Consider the following 12,413-nt stretch of genomic DNA (forward strand, 5'->3'; position numbering starts at 1 on the left):
CTCCCCTGTACATTATCAGCAAGGCGCGGGTGGTGCAGACTCTCAGCACAGTATTTCCCTACAATTCCCCGTTTTTTCTTTTGCACCAACCAAGCCTTGCTAGTGAGCAAAAATATCATACTCCTAATACATGCAGAAGCACAGCTAAAGATACAAAGCATAAACAATAAAACAACTAGTAACATTAGCCTTGATTTTACTAATACATGCACCCATCCCCAAGTCCATGTTGGTCTGCAAAGTCTTCCCAGATGAAGAGTCCGGCGTCATGCTGCACAGTGTTTGTGCGCTTCATTAGTTGATCAGTCTGTCAGTGGATCGCTTTTGAGTGGTCCTGCAAGTCCATACGGCACATACCTTCCTTCACTCCAGGATTGCTAGCTAAAGTCAATTCCGCAAGGATCAACCAGACTCCTGCATTGCTCAAAATACACATTCCAGAATGATAAAATGATGAGTGTAATGATGATCATCTTCTCACCCTTTTTTCTTTTGCCACTGCATGATGAGGGCAAACACCAAGACTGGGTTGAAGACAACCATGAGGCATATCGGAAGCTCAGGGCATCACCGTCCTGCCCACCGGGTGGAGATGAGCTGTCCTGGGCGATGAATGCATCGTTCCTGGATATCGGGGCACAAGTTTACGTGATTGGTGTGCACACAGTCCTCTATCCTGCACTGATAAACTTGTTTACAGGTTCTTCCTCTCCTACTTCTGTGTTCTTGCAGCTGGTGACTTTTCCATGATCTTTTCGCTTCGGTCTTAGTCCGGCTCATTGTATCCGTCTTCTATCGGGAAGTCTCTGTTACTTAGATATGCTCCCACAATTCCCCCCCCTCCTTTTTTTTTTTTTTTTTTTTACACTGATATGATGTATTGAGTAGGCAATATGGAGTCAGTCCTGTCTGGTTGCTTACAGGAATACCTAACACCCATGCATCAAATTGATCTGCTGTCCCACAAAGCCAACAACTCTTAATTTGGGTATAATTAATAATACGCCTAAGAAGCATAATGAATCCATTAGTGTTAAAAGTAGCATCAGCTTCTATAATAGCGTTAAAAGCAACATTACCTCCTAAAAGCCACAATATACAGCTAATAATAACAGTAACACTTCTTCCTCCCATGTTGTTCTTCTGCAGGCTCACACTTTCCACAGCTAGGGTACCGGCTGCTTGCCTGCTACGTCTGATGTCTATGAGTCTGCTTCCAGTCAAAGTCTTACCCATTTCGCTGGCACCCATCTGGTTCCAGTATCTGTAACAATACAAACATACCCTTTTCCCCAGGTTATCAAGTCCAAAGGTCCCATCCATTTTCCTGTGTTCCAGTCTCTCAGCATCAACTTACACAGGCCTAATTTTACTTCTGTCAGGGCTCCCCTTAGCCCAGCCCTGTGTTTGACCATCAGAGGGATTAGGCTGTTCTAGGGTAATCTCAAAAATTTAAAACATATACTGCTCTTGCCGATTTTTCAAATTTTTGTAGCTGGCGTTTCAGCATTTGGTTCATATGTTCCACTATGTCATGGTTCTCAGGATGCCATGGTATAGTGAAAAAACAATCTTTTAAATCAATTATTAAGATGTCCCAATCATTTTGGAAGGTTCTCTATTTCCATTTCTATTTATGTTTGCATAGCTTCAATTTGGTTTCCTCTCTTTCCAAGGATACAAGTCAGAGTACAGCTCCCAGTCCTCCACTGGCGGGGGGTGGGGGGGTGGGCGAGTGAGATGGTGGGGGGGAACGCCATAGTCTGAGTTATTCCTGGCTTTCCCACTTTCAAATTCTGCACTTTCTTGTTGTGCTTATTCAGCCCTCTCTGCTGATATATATTACACAATAAAGATCTAAAGACCACAGACACAAACAGCACAAACACAATTTCCATCTAGTGGCACGACCTCACGTAGCTGTGCACTCCACTAGTGAGTTCCACTGGTTGTCGGCAGGACACTGAGACTGAACATTCTCTTAAGTTGGCAGATTAGAGGGTTGCTGATAGGCTCCCAACTCGGCGGGCGTCCCCGCAGAGACAACGTGGGTCTCAGTGTTAGGAGTCTCGCCCCTCCTCTCTCTGCACTGTCTGTTTATGCCCGGTGCATCCTGCCACATAGGGCCAGTACATGCCAGCAGGCAGACCAGGGGGCAGACAAACTCCGCCTTCAGTCACATAACCTTCCCTCCTGGGTGCGCAAGTGCACATACCAGTAAGTGGTCCCAGCCGTCAGTCTGAGGGTCCTGCCTCTCTCATCTCCCTCCCTCTCGGGTGTTTGACCTTCAAATTAACTTAGAGGATGTTTGCAGTTAAGTTGGCTACAAGCCCGGTCGAGCAGCCGCCTTCAACTGCTTTCAGAGGAGGTCGGCTGTGAGCCTGGCTGAGCAGCCGCCTCCGTGCTCCTTATCTCTCAGCCTGGGAAAGCAAACATCTTCTTTCTCAGGGTCTTGGAATCTGTTTTTCACAATACTTTTATGACTCTATGGATCATACAAATCTCCAGCTTTCAACCATACCTCGTGTCAGCATCAATATACAAAGGATACAACACATAATAGAGATGAACATAGCAAATAGAAATAATAGCCCTAATAACAGTTTCTGTCCTCACTTAAAGCATTACAATTCTTCAACACCCACTTTAAAAGACGGATCAAATTCCCCTGCACCTCCCCACTGGCTGTTGTCAAGCCTTCAGCAATGTAAGTTTCCTTGATCTCATTCGCATTCTCTTCCCCAGCCCCCGCTTTTCTCTATCTGTCTCTCTCTTTTTTTTTTTTTTTTTTTGAGATCTAACAAGTCCTGAACCCAGCTGGGCTGTTCTTCAGGCGTGACGGGGGCGGTCCAGAAGCGGGGGCGCAGACGGTGCAGGTGCTGCAGGCACAGGCGAGGATGCGGGCCGGGGGGGTTGGCAGTGGATCTCCAAACACCAGTGGTTTTCAGTGGCATGGTGGTCCAGGTCCTGAAGTGCTCGCAAAAGCAGACGTGGCTATGATGGCCACTTTCCTTTTGGCTTTCACATCGGATTCAAATGCTAGGTGGGGCTCAGCTTTGAATTCATTCTCTCTGCACCAGATCGAAAGCTTGCAGAGGGTCTGTTCTTCCGTAGCTTGCTTCAGGGATTGCCCGAGCCTATTCACAAAATTTCCATAGGACTCCTGCAATCCCTGCTTCACCATCGTAAATTATGGGGCACCCCCCTTCTCCCCCAGTCCCAACTTCTCTATCTCGGTGTGTAATGGCGGAGCTGTAGGTGGAGGGCATCTTTCACAAGATGGTTCCATTTCCGGCTTCTCCGATTCCTCCATTTCTGGGTCTATCACTTGCAATGCCGCATTCGAGCTCTCTGATGAGGATTCCCCTTTTACTAAGATCTTGCGTCCAGAAGGTGGCCAGGGAGTGTAATCTCTGCCCGGAGTAAACACACCGTCCATCTCTGCTCCAGGGTCCACAAGGACTGGAGCATCCAGGCGTTGGGATACCACTGCCGCTAAATCTTTTTCCAACTTGTATTTCTTCAGACAATTTATCACCTCCCTCCAAGGTTTTGACAACTTTTGCGCCATTTTATGTCCCTCGATTACTAATTCCCATAATATGTCCCCGAATCTCCGCCACTCTTTTTCATCGAAGTATAGCGTAGGTGGTTGAAAACAGTCTTTGGCATGCCCAAACGTTACAAGGGATGCCAGATGTTTAACATCTACTTCCCGCTTTGCTAAAAAGCGAATAAAAAGAGAGAACGCTACCTCTTTCTCCATGGCTGCCAGCAGCCATTGGAGCTACGTTCATCGCGATCACTCTGCGCGAGGTTCCTCTTCGTGCAGCAATCCTCACGCACCTCTCAGTGAGGTGGCTTTCTCTTCCTGGACCGTGCGGGGCCCACTACGGGTTGCCCCAGGCTTTACCCTTCGCCCACCGATCCTGCTGTCGGCGGTCTTGTCCGGCCGCTCTCCCACCCAGACTCTTGGGTCCCTGTTCGGGAGCCAGATGTTGAAGTGAAATCTTCTCAGAGTTAACCCGTTTGCTGGGGAGAGGGTGCGGGGAAGAAATGCAGCATGCTCAATATGAGTAATAAAGCAAGACTTCGTTTATTGCTATCGCATACAGGCATTATATACTTCCAGGTTCGTTATGATTGGTTGCTAGGAGGGTTGCTAGGTCCCGACCGCATAGGCTCTTCTCAGTTCTGCAAAGTTGTTTATCCGAAGTGGCTAGCTCCTCATTCCCAGCTAGCTCCTCATTCCCAGCCGGCCACGGACAATTCGCTAACACTTCCCTGTACATTATCAGCAAGGCGCGGGTGGTGCAGACTCTCAGCACAGTATTTTCCTACAATGTGTCCTAGCTTGCTGCATGACAGCCTCTAGGGACATTTGAGAGTGCCAATCTGTTGGGACCGTCTAGCAAAACTAACCCACGTGACCACAGCCAATACAATTGGAGTGCTCCCTGAGACACTTACTTGGCAATGTGCTCATCTTTCCCTCTGAGGGGTCCTCTTGCAGACAGAGGCCTGGAAAAGGGCAGTGGCCAGCACATGAAGGCAAGTTGGTACTGCTTCAGACTCACAGATGGCAAGGCCATATTTTGAATATTGATCCTAGTTATGGGCCCTCCAGATCAGGAGGGATGAGGGAAACTTTGGAGGATCCAGCAGAAAATGGTAAGGTGCCAACTGCAAAGCTCCTATGAAGAAATGTTGGGGCATCAGGACTTTTTCAGTCTGGCAAAAAGGAGACTGAAAGCACTGCATCAGAAGGTGCTAAGAGACGTGCCCAGCATCCTTTCAAGGCATCTCTCATCTATTTCTGTTGTCTTTATAATGCTTGGAGATTAGAGGAGAACTGAGATAATAGGAGGAAAGCCAATTTTGCACCCACCTTCAAAAATGGCCATAAGGGTGATCTGGGGAACTATAGGTCAATTAAGCACAGTGCGGTGCTTGGGAAATTCTTGGGAGTCCTCCTGGAATATATTTCTGGGCAAATAAAGGAGGAACAGGCAGTGTGTAGTGACCAAGGTTGTGTCCTACCTACCTGGCTGACCTGACTGCCTTCCTGCCTGCCTGACCTGCATGTATTTCATGACACAAAGACTAGATTTGTGGCAGAGAACAAGCACTGTAAGTCATTTTTTTGTGACTTGAAGAAATATTTAACATGATGTCCAACAACGGTCTTGTATCCATGTTAGGATATCATTATCTGGATGGCTGGACAATCAGATGCCTAAAAAGAAAACAAAAACAGTGGGATGATTAGGCTCAGAGAATAGTGATACCTACATTGTAATCAACCAGGAGGACTGTGACTGTGGCATACCTCAGGTCTATGTCCTGGGACATGAGCTTTTCTTCTCAGCTTCAGCAAAGAATTTTATCATATGAGAGGTGACGGAGTGCTTGCTTATCATGTTGGCAAATGTTCTTATGCAGAGGGGACCATAGGTAAGTTCGAGGGAGTAGATGCTATCCAGAGGGACCTTGACAGCCTGGAGGAATGGGCCAACATAAACCATATGAGTTCAAACAGGAACAAATGCAAACTCCTGCTCTTGGAAGGAACAGCTCCTTGCTGTGGTCCAGGCTATGGATATCTGGCTGGGAGCAGCTCTGTGGGGAAGGCCCAATGGAAGATCCTGATGGACCTAAAGTGAATATGCGCCCTGGCATCAGTGCCATGTACCCTGGCACATGTGTGCCCTGGTGATAAGGAAGGCCAAGTGATCATCCCACTCTGTCTGCACTCATTAGACTACATCTGCAATTCTACCTCCAGCTTTGGCAGCCTCAGTCTAGGAAAGACATGCAGAAACAGGAGGGAGTCCATTGAAGGGTCACCAAAGTGTTCAGGGATTTTGAGCCTGGGAAGAGCAGCGGAGGGAATGGGGCTTGTTCAGTGTGGAGAAAGGAAGATTCAGGTGAATCTCAGAGCAGCCTTTCAATACCAACAGGGACATTTTTGAGAAGACAAAATAAAGACCTTCATAGTGGTGCATGGTGGGTGGAGGAATGACAATGGACATAAATGGAAACAAGAAAGCTCTCAAGAGGTAGTCCAGAGAGGCTGTGCGGTCTTCATCCTTCATAGACAAGACTTGATGAAGCCCTTGAGCAATTTCTCGCTATCTTTGAGCAGGAACACTTGGATCTCTTCCCTGCCTTTGATCCATCACTGGAACATCCCAGCATAAGCTTTGTTCCGTCCCATAATACCTATAAGACATCCCCAACAAATTCTACACAGTACCACATACCTGCTTTAATCACCCACAAGGAATCTGCTCTTTTCCAGAAAGCCTCAGATAATTTTATCGGTAGGAAGGGTAAGAAGAGTAATAATCGCAATGTCCATTGATCAGTGATCCAAGGCTCTGGTCTCTGTTATCAACTGCTCTACATGCTGTAGGGCTGAGTTACTGTTACTCATGCTAACAAGGAGCCAGCTGTAATTCAGTCCAGGAAAGTGCAGAGTCTTTCACTTGTGGTGGAAGAAACCCAACAGTCACTGCATAACATAGATTGGGGGCTGATTAGTGAGAAACATGATCCTTCTTGTCATGGTGTTGCCATTTTGTAATGTTCATGGATTAATCTTCACTCATGACTTGCAAGAAAAATATACAGCTTTGGAATGAAAATCAAACCCAGGATTCATTTATTCATTTTCAGTAAAAAATATGAGGTTGTCATTCTGTCTGAAATACTTTTTTACTACTTAGCGCTCCCTTTCAGGAGCACAGAAAACAGTTGTCTCCAGGGGCCCTGAAAGACTGCATCTGGACCCAGGTCACACCACAGAGCACTGCCCCTTGAATATCTCTGCAGTTGTTGGGATAGGTGCTGCTCCAATGCTCTTGCCCTCCCAGGGGAGCGTGGAAGAGCAGGAAGAGCTGCTGATCCTAGCCAGGGAGCTGAGCGCAACCCCTCCCCTGGGCACCAGGCCTTCCCCCTGAACCATTCTGCACCCAGCAGTGGACTAAGGGCAGCATCCCCTTCCTTGGGGCTGGGTACGTGTCTGGGCTCAGGAATGTTCTCTGCAGCATGAATGCCAGAGCTGCCCAGGAGAGCCCCAGGCAGAACTCTCTGTGCCAGAGGGAGAGATCCTGCTTGCCTTTGAACAGAGAGGTTGGTGGTTCAGGCCCAGACATAGATGGTGAATCCTTGGTAGGATGCCTGGGAGATTGTGCTGCCTGGCACCCTGGCTTTTGCTCATGGTCAACAGGAACTAGTGGAGAAAAAACAAGAACTGTTGTAGGCCTGTGGCTCTGAATCAGGCCGGCCAGGGAAGGACCCATCTCCTGAACCAGGGCTGCTGTGAATGGAGACATCATCGCTGGTGGGGCAGGTACCACTGACCTTCCCCTTCACACCTGTGTGTGCAGAGATAGGTCTTGGCAAGGGATGTTACGCTGTGAGGAAACATGAACAGAGACGAACCGCATTAGGAGCAGCACCAAGCACAAGACACAGATGGATAAAATAGAATTAGAGCTGAGCGCTGTCCAGTCTGCCCTGTGTCATCCTCCAAGGAAGAGAAGAAAGGGAATCATGAACAGTCACACATTAATTGCAAATGCTTTCTCAAAACATCTCATGGTTGTGTTTTCACCAGCCCCTTGATGTGCTGGGAACATCCCTGCACCTCCCATGCTCGCCAGGAAGGCTTTTTTTCCAACTCCCAGGAATTGAATCGGGAAACTGGAAGGAAAAGGGAAAATTCTCCTCCCCACAGCTGGGGAAAGTGTGCAGGGATGAATTCTGTGCTGCCTACAAGAATGCAGGACACGTTGGTGTCACACGACTCCCTACTGGGCAGCCCTGATGTTCAAAGGCTAAACAAGGAGACCAGAACCACCTGCTATAGCTTGCTTTGACTTGCACAAAGTTGAAAACCTGATATACAAACTGATATACAGTAGCACAGCAACAAGGTGGGCAAGAGGCTGCAACAATGAACTGCTAATGATTTCTGCTCCATGCACATGGACCCAAGCCCCATCCTCATCAAAGATGCTCCTGTTTCCAGCTCAAGACCAAACTGAAAGTGTTGTTTTCAAGCTGTTCTAATTTCACAGTCACTCTTCCTACAGTCAAACTTTATCAATCTGATCCTCAAAAGAGGCAAGACAATCACCTTGCTTGGGTGAACATCTCCTTCCTCTGCCCACTCCTCTCACTCAGCTCAGTCACAACAAAAGCCAGACTTCTCTGGAGGTCCATCCCTGGGGAGCTGTCTCTGAGACAGCATATCTGCTGGTGGCTGGGACATACACGCTGCTATGGGACATCCTTTCTGGAGCATGTGGCATGGCGAGAAAAGCTGGAGAGCAGCACAGAAGATGCAGGTTTCCTGTTAAACCTGAGCTCAGCCAAGCTGAGTTGTTCCATTCCCTTTGCTGATGGGAAGCACAGAAGCTAGAATATGGGGATATGGAATCCAATTCACACATGTGCCTCCTGTGCAGACAGTTCTGCCAGAGACCCCTGTGCCAGGGTCAGTCCTTCATGTGCCCAGAACATCGGAGTAGAGGACAGTGCTCTCCGTCGAGTCTATGCTTTGTCCTTGGACTGACTATCCTTGGGCTATTCTTGCTGTTGGAAGGAGCATCAGATTGGAGACAGAGTAGGAATTCCTGGTTAGCAACCATAGCAGTGCCCCTGATGGGAGAGAGGGGTTCAGCAGGAGCTGCCCAGAGGACCTGAGGGGCTTGTGGGACTGCAGGAGGAGGGTTTCTCCCTCTGTGCAGGGATGGGGCCTGCAGGTCGCTGCAGCTGGGCTGGCCACAGCAGCCTGATGGGTGAGATGTTTTTGTAAGAAAACAGGGTGTGATCCAGACAAGCCTGTGTGCAATGCAACCCTCCTCTGGGAGGTTTCACACATCACACCAAGTGACCTAAAACACCCTTGTTTTGCTTGTCCTCTCAGCATCAGGCTTCTTGGCCTCACTTGAGCTTCCTCAGCACCAGACAGCCAAGTCATTGACCTTTAAGAACAGGATGGCTTCACATGCACCACAAGCCCCATTCCTCCTGGTTCCTAACCTCTTACAGGTGCTTCTGGAAAACAAGTCTGAAAAAATACTGGTGTTTATTCAAATGTCCCAAAAGTGTGTTTCTCTCTCATTCTCTCTCAGCTGCCTTCCTTTTCTCTTCAAGAAATGATAAGGGAAAGGGAAATTGTCCCAGGTGTTCAGATTGGAGGACAGACGGGAGTCCCTTCCCCCATTACTCCAAAGTGATATTCTACCTGGAGGGCCACAGAAAAGAAATAACAAAGATTATAACTGGCTTTTACAGTGCATGATGATCACTTCTCATCCTCTCTTTTATCCCTTCAGTTGAGCCTTCTTTACAGTTCTCTTATGTTCCTAAAGTAATACTAGCAGGTGAGCACGTCTGCAAATTGCCTTTTGGATGTGACTGATGAGCTGAGCTAAACGACAACAGGGCATCCCCCTATCCCTGAGAGGCCTAGCAGGTACCTTCTCGCTAGAACTAAAGAGGGCCCTCTGATGTCTTTCCTGTGAATGCAGTAGTGACAAATGCATTGCAAAACTAGAGCAGGACCTTTAATAGCAAAGGCATGACAAGATTTCCCAATGGCCAAATGAATCCACAGGATCTTTCACACTCCCTGCCCATAGAACTGAGCTTTGCCACAATCCACAACGCATAAGGAGGATCTCAGGGGGTAGCACATACCTCTCCTGGCCACCTCACAACTCCTTTCACCAGTTTCTCAACTCAGGGCATGGGTACACTGCCCTTCTTTGCCTTCCAAGCAGATCTCCTGTTGATGGCTGAAAGTTTGTTGAAAAGAGACATTATGGGGAGATGCTGTGAGCACAGAGTAATTTTGGTTTCCATCCTGTCCTCACAAGATTCTGCAGCACAAGGCAGTTGTGTTGGCTGTTGCCATGAATGATGTGGGCTCAACTGACTGTGTTCACACGAACAGAGAGCAAGATCATGCCCAGCTGAAATGGCCAGAGCTGCAAGATGTCCACACAGGAATGCTTCATATGCCTGGCTCTCTCTTGATGAGAGAAGCCAGCATGAGAGAAGCAGGGTTCTTTACAAAGGCAGTTTCTAAGAGACATTGCAAATATATTGAACACTGCCTGACAGTCTCAGCTAGGAAATGGAAAATGACTGTTCTAGAGACCCAGAGTCCAAGAGGGAGAGAGTGCTAAGGCCTTTATAGGTATTCCTGCCATCGAGGGATCTGGAGTCCTGGTGAGATGGGATCAAAAAATCTCAGAACTACTTTGAACCTGTTGTGCTGAGGATGCATCTCACCCACAGAAGCACACGGCTACAGGTTTGCCCTCCTCCATTCCTTCAAGTGTCTCACCTGCCATGGGTTGCTTTCCTTTAAAGTTTCTTGCCCTGTTCTTTCTATATATTCTTAGCAGGAAGTGTGGGTGCTGAGTCACTTTTTCTCGAGAGGAGGCGGTTGGCAGGAAGATTTCCTGTAGGCAGAAGCCAAGAAAGCCCTTCAGGACTGCATTGCAGAGGCCTTTTGCAAAGGAAGGCTATGCAGTTTTCTCAGCCTGAGGTCAAATGGAGAAGTATCAGGCTGATTCCTTTGATGCCTTGTTTCCTGGGTGGGCTTTGGCCATTCTGGACACTGCCTTCTCTCTGTCCTTTAATTTGTACTTTACAGTATCATTTCTTGGGCTAGTGCTTTTCTCACTCTCTGTCCTATTCAGAGAAAGGAGATTTGCTGGGATGTATGGGTGGCCTAACAGAGTCTCTGGGAGGGTGATAATTTCAGGCAAGGGAGCAGATGCTTTGATCTGCCTACTGATCTAACATGCCTCTAGTTCCTCTGTTCATACCATCAAAACCCATGAATTGTTTTGGGGATGTTCATGAGGCATGTTTATGAGGCCAGGACATGGAAACGGGAGCAGATGAACCTGGAGGTATCAATACGGGTGGGAGTGTTGTGCTGCACTGATGTCTTGTTCCCTCAGGACTCGCTTGAGATTTGCCCTATTGGGTGTGCAGCGTCACCTCTAGTGCCTCATGCTACCTGAGCCATCACACTGTCACTTGGGCTCCAATGGCTACCCAGGAGCATAGAAGAAGAAGGCACAAACTCCTGCCAGGAACCCTCTGTTCCATTACCTTTCTAGCCAATGCTGGCCTCTCCTCTTCTCCTCACGCCTAGGCTTTACAGGTGCCCCAGGAGGTTTTCTAGGTCTACTCTCAAGCTTATGCCTGGAAAGACGCAAAGGCATCACTCTAAAGGCAGGGTGGGGGGCACCACAATTCCTTTGCACCTGGTGTGAATAAGAGCGAAAGGGGCATTGGGGAGGTGCTAGGAAGTCCCTCTTTTTTCAAAGCACAATAGGCAGAATAGGCCAGATGCTGGAGGAGTGTGTCATTAAGCTGAGAGACATCAGGAAAAGCTCCAGTGCCTGGAAGGGCATGACCTTTTTTCTCTGACTCTTGCAGTGCTTCCTTGTGCTTCCTGTAAAAATGCCAAATCAATTCAACCAAATCCCCTGTGTGCTATTGGGATAATTACCCATCTCCTGTTCATGCTCATGGTCAGGCAGAACACTTTAGTCTCCTTTCCTACAGCTTTTCAGCATCCTTTTTAATTTCTGTCTCACCTTTGGGAACACTTGCTAGCGTTTCCTCGATCATGGCTATGCGTGAGTAAAAAAGAACCTCCATCTCCCATACACGTAATGGAACAAAACACTGAGCACCATGGGAGTGAGGATAAAGTTCTCCAAAACCCCACTGGGCACAGGCTTCACTGTGGCCTACACAGGTCTCCCCACAAAAAGAAAAAAAAAGTGTTCACCCAAGAGAACACATTCAGGACACATTTGAGTCATGGAGGCCTCACAGAAGACATGAAAATGTCCCAGGGCAGTCACTAACTGGAACCTGTACTTTGACGTATATTTGAAAGTGTTGCTCATAAATGGCTTTTTGAGTGGCCTTCACAAGGACTGGCAACACAAGCTTACAAAACATGCCATGAGCAGCTGCTTTCCTGGCCAGCCAGGGGAGATGAGTCCAGCCACCCCCAGTCCCTCTAACCTTTGAGGATCAGCTCAAGGGGATTCATCTCTTACCAAATTCCTCCCCCTGCCCACCATTAAGCTGCAACAATCCTCACTGAAGGTGAGAAGGGACAGGAGGAAAGACAGTACTGCAGCCATCCCCACAGTTGAGAAAGTGGAGAATAGAATTGAGATCCTCCTTATGCCCTATGGATTTGTGGGAAAGCAGAGTTCTCTAGGCAGTGAATGTGAACGGTCCCTTCCTGAGGGTTCATTTGGCCACTGACCAACCTTGCCATGGCTTTATTATAAAGATTGCAGGTCATGCTCTAGTTTTGCAATGAAATTTTAACTACTGTGTTCTCAGGAAAGACATCA

The sequence above is a fragment of the Tinamus guttatus genome, unplaced genomic scaffold (genome assembly GCF_059628265.1).
Source record: "Tinamus guttatus ecotype Peru unplaced genomic scaffold, ASM5962826v1 Tinamus_guttatus_pri_ptg000029l, whole genome shotgun sequence".
Taxonomy (NCBI): Eukaryota; Metazoa; Chordata; class Aves; order Tinamiformes; family Tinamidae; genus Tinamus; species Tinamus guttatus.